Here is a 5,341-nt window from a genome sequence, read left to right on the forward strand (position 1 = left end):
CCACACAAAGTGAATCCTAAAGTTTTCACTTAAGTCCGAAGGAAAGTGATCCCAGTGAAAGGTCTGCAGCAATAGAAGGAATGAAGATCCAAGAGAAGGATGCATCTGTGGATTCATATTCATTACCTGCATAAAACATCAACAGTGTCTCCTGCCGAGCAGAGTGAGAGAATCACCTCTCATGCAATCCTCAATAATACCCCTTATCTTGTGCAAGAGGAGAGTGAAGGTATTAATTCTATACTCCGTTAAGTTAAAGACATGTTATTTTTAGCTCAAACATTAATAAAATAGGAGTATCTACATTCCCAACTAAAAGCAACGTTTCGAATGTAAATAATCTATACCAATTTTTAAAAGTAAGTACAAGAAATAGAACTGAAGCAAAAATAAGCACAAAATAGGAAGATGCATATTAACCCAAATATACCAGCTATCACACTAAATGAGCATGGAGTAAAAGTTTCAATTAGTCATCAGTAGATTTTGGTGAGCCGAAAAATATCCAGCAATATTCAGTTTGCAAGTCACACTTCTAGGATATAATGTTACAGAAAGAGATGCAATAAAAGTTTGGAAAATATATACCTTATAATTTTAAACAAAAACACACAAAAATGTATATTTGTATCTGAAAAATAGGAAGGAAACATAGGCAGGAAGACATACTTTCAATTTTGTATACAATTTTTAACATCATTTCAAATTACATAAAATATTTTATTATAAGAATAGTTAAACCTATAAACAAACTGGCATATTTTAATATATTATCTCAGTAACTGATTTTTAAAAGGCAGGAATAACATTGCTAAGGTAGATGCACACACCAAGATGGGAAAATCTGGCCCGATAGACACATGCAGAAGTGTAGACACCAACTGCAGTATGTTTCCTTTTCAGCACAAATTGAATGTGTATGAAACCGACAATATATAGGACCATAAAAAAATCTCTTTAACTTGGCATAGAATGAAATAAAACAGAGAATGCACTCAGGATAGAGATCAGTAACAGAAGATACCTGAAAAAACGTAAAGCTGTGCTTGGAAACTAAACTACAAAATACTAAATGTCCCATGTGGGAGGGAAGCAAAGACAATCAAACCCGGAGGATATGTTCTTTGAAAATACTGACAGCTCCGTGCTGATCTGATAGGCCTTTATAAGGAGCCTAATGGACAGAACTCCAACAAGTTAGCAGACACAGATAGGGTCTGCCCTTAAGAGTATGGGCTTGGGCTCATTGTCTGACTTCTCTGCACCTCCGTTTTCTCATCATTACATTGAGGGGGTCTCTGTGGTCGTTTAAAGTGCTCAAGTTCTATTATTCAAGGCATAATTTTGTTGTTTTTAAATTATTACAGAAAAAAATAAATTATTATAGGATATTCAATTTGAAGCTTTGCTTTACAACCTACCAAAAATAATAATATCTCTACATACTCTCATGAGATGCAATTAAGGAATTCCATTAAAAAGAATACCAGTAAAGGAATACCTTTTAACATACATACTATAAGTAAAGGATGATCATTAGGTTTATGTTCATCTCAAAAAGCTTTAAAAATCACAGGATAATATATCCAGGTAATACTAAAAAGCATATATTAAGCATTATTCCATTCCCATAAATTTCAAAATCAAACAAAATATAATAGTTACTATTAGTGATACACACTTAAGGTGTCAACCTACAAAGAAAAGTAAGAGGAGGCGAGGAGGACGGAATCTGCAATCTGGAGGCTCACACAGGGCGCCCAAAGACTGCTATGTACTAATTTTTAATGGGGGTGCACTAGTATTAATTTATTAATCTTTTTTCCCTTTTTCATACATGTGTAATTCAGTGAGATTAAGTGGACAAACCTCAAGAGCGGGGCTCGAAGACTACTTACACGTGTTTCCCATGTAAGCCCCCGCCGCGCAGAGAATATTCCCAGTAGCTTCTCAGGCACAGATCTGCCTCCCTTCAGTTAATACTGCACAAATGTGACCATTATTGTGTCCTTTGTCGCCATGTATTAGGTTTTCCTGGTTATGAACTTTTCTATAGAATTCTAGAGTATTTACTACTTTGCGTTTGACATACACTGCCACTCAAAGTACTTTTTTCTATGAAATTCATCCATGTTGTTGCATGAAAGCAGCAGCTTTGTTTTGTTTTGTTTTGAGGAAGATTAGCCCTGAGCTAACATCTGCTGCCAATCCTCTTTTTGCTGAGGAAGACTGGCCCTGAGCTAACATCCATGCCCATCTTCCTCTACTTTATTTTTTTAAAGATTTTCCTTTTCCTTTTTCTCTCCAAAGCCCCCTAGTACATAGTTGTATATTTCTAGTTGTGGGTCCTTCTAGTTGTGGTACGTGGGATGCCGCCTTAGCGTGGCCCAATGAGCGGTGCCATGTCTGTGCCCAGGATTCGAACTGGCGAAACCCTGGGCTGCCAAAGCAGAGAGCATGAACTTAACCACTCGGCCACGGGGCCGGCCCTTCCTCTACTTTATATGTGGGACGCCTACCACAGCATGGCTTGCCAAGTGGTGCCATGTCTGAACCCAGGATCCGAACCAGGGAACCCTGGGCCGCCAAAGCAGAATGTGCGCACTTAACTGCTGTGCCACCGGGCCGGCCCTGAAAGCAGCAGGTTTAATCTGTTTTCTTCCATTTAATGACTTTCAAAATTTAGGTAAGCAGCTTATAGATGACTGTCATTTGCATTATTTCCAGTTCTTGGTTATTATGAAATTGTTATCAACCTTTGTGTGTATGTATTTTGGTGTAAGAAAGCACTCATTTCTAATGGGTATACCCCCAAAGTGACTTGCTTGGTTATAAAATATAGCATGTTTAAAAATAATATAAGATCCTTATCTCAGATCATATATAAACATTAACTCAAGATGGGTCCTGGACCACCACATAAGAACTAAAACCATAAAATGCCTAGAGGAAGCGAAAATCAAAGCTTTGCAACCATGGGTTGGACAAACTCTAATTAGTTAGATAGTACACAAAAGAATACATAAAAGGAAAAATAAATTTTGGGTTACACCAGGATTAAAAACATCTACTCTTTGGGGCCAGCCCTGTGGCCGAGTGGTTAAGTTCGCGCGCTCTGCTGCAGGCGGCCCAGTGTTTCGTCGGTTCGAATCCTGGGCGTGGACATGGCACTGCTCATCAAGCCACGCTGAGGCGGCGTCCCACATGCCACAACTAGAAGGACCCACAACTAAGAACATACAACTATGTACGGGGGGCTTTGGGGAGAAAAAGGAAAAAAATAAAATCTTTAAAAACATCTACTCTTCAAAAGATCACTAAGAAAATAAAAAGACAAGCCAATGACTGAGAAAAACTATTTTCAAAATACATATCTGATAAAAGACTAGCATCCACAATATTAAAAAAGAAGAAAATAAAACAAATTCTTCCAGTTCAATCTTAAGAACAAAAACACAAAGGTTTGGATAAATAACTAAAGATATGATTAATGAACACATGAAAAGATGCTCAATACCATCAGTCATTCCAGCAATGCCATTTAAAACTACAATAGGATAACTACACATTTGCTAGAATTGCTAAAATTAAAAAGACTGAAAATACCAGGTGCTGATGAGGATGCAAAACAACTGGAACTCTCATGCATCGTAGTGGCCAATACAAATTGATCCAGCCATTTTGGAAAACAATTGCAGTTTCCTCTATAGGGAAATATATATATACGCGCACGGCACAACAGTTCTCCTCCTAAATATTTACATGAGACTAGTTAAAATGTCTCCATCTAAATACCTGTTGCAAATATTCATGGCAGTTTTATTCACCTAAGCCAAAAACTTGTAAAGGTTTTCCATGAACTGGTTAATGAAGAACAAAATGTAGCATATCCAGAAAACAAAACAGAACTCAGCTAGGAAAGGAAGAAACAAGGAAAAACACAAATGAATCTCAAAGCCAATACACCAAGTGAAAATATCAGGGGAAAAAAGGCCACATGTTGAATGATTCCATTCACTTCACATTCTAAAAAAGGGAAAAATGTAGAAAAAGAAAATCTCTACAATTTTGGGAGAGGAGTTTGCATGACGGAACATTTTGAGGTGATGGAAATATTTCACATCTTGATGGTGGTAGTGGTCACAAAATTGTATATATATGTGTCAAAATTCACCAAAATATACCCTTAAAAGAGAGATTATTATTGAATACAAATTATACTTCAAAAAACTTGAATACAAATTATACTTCAATTCACAAGGAATATTTAATTAAAGTTTGAGGTAACTCAGCGATGCACCTCAGATACTCCCCTACATTTTCTCCAAAAGAACAAGGGAGGAAATGTCAAGAAAACATGCAAGAAAGCAACAACAATTTTGAATTTCTTTTACACTAGGTGAGAATGTTGGGGGGCAGGCTGAGGGAAGATAACCAGACATGTGACATATTTTATAGGCTGAAAATATGAATATCACAAGGGGCAAGTTGTAGAGAGCCACAGTGAGGGGCCAGCATGGAGTTCCTGGGCAAATGTATCCAGGGGCTACCACAATTTTGGAAGACTAACACAGAAAATTTCATCTCCAGTTCCTTTAATCAGTGAAGAGCAGTGGAGTTCCAGATGGTGATGACAAGGCCAGAAAATAGTGGGCATCTGAGAAGCTGGATCCTTTATGGATACTTTATGAGCATCTAGGCTTTTACCTGTGCCGAGAAGAGCTGCTTCAAGAACACCAATCAGAAGACATGATGATCAGGGCAAGTATTTGGCCTTTCCTTTGGTAGCACAACTGAGTATGTTCAAGCTATAAACACAAAACTGGAACCCTGAGAGGAGGCCAAATGATGCTGAAATCAGTGAAAGTACTTGGGACTGAGCAGGGAGAGGTTTGTGGGGTGGTGGAGATGGGGGTTCAGTTCTCTCGAGAATTCCCCAACAGCCTGAATCAGCTCAGAAAATGTGGGGCTTATGACTAATCTAGGTTTAGGGCCTCGTACGGCAAGTCCCACAGAATGGGGCAAAAAAGGGAGATCTTTCAGGAAAGTAGTATGAAGTAATAATCCACAGAAGTGGGAGTGGGAAGAATGATAATCGGAGGAGCTGATTAATGGGAAGAAAATGTGACAATAGAATTTCTTACTTCCGGTATTTTGACAGAAAACTGTGAGATGATTACTGGGGTATGGGGGGTTTACCTGAGAAGTGACCTCAGGATGGACAGGAGTGAAGTGGGCGGTGAGATGGGGTGGGGAAGGCAGTACAATTTCCATCAGGGAGCAGGTTGATGCCGAGGACAAAACTGGCTCCACCCTGCTAGAGGTCTTTTTTTTTTTTTTT

General features: G+C 38.4%; 1 protein-coding gene across 1 annotated transcript in view; it reads right to left on the bottom strand.

Moving 5' to 3' along the window:
• LOC124250008 (zinc finger protein 543-like) overlaps positions 1–5,341 on the bottom strand; it is a 30,929-nt gene that overhangs the window by 3,156 nt on the left and 22,432 nt on the right. The window lies entirely within an intron of this gene.

Source organism: Equus quagga, chromosome 13, assembly GCF_021613505.1.
Source record: "Equus quagga isolate Etosha38 chromosome 13, UCLA_HA_Equagga_1.0, whole genome shotgun sequence".
NCBI lineage: Eukaryota > Metazoa > Chordata > Mammalia > Perissodactyla > Equidae > Equus > Equus quagga.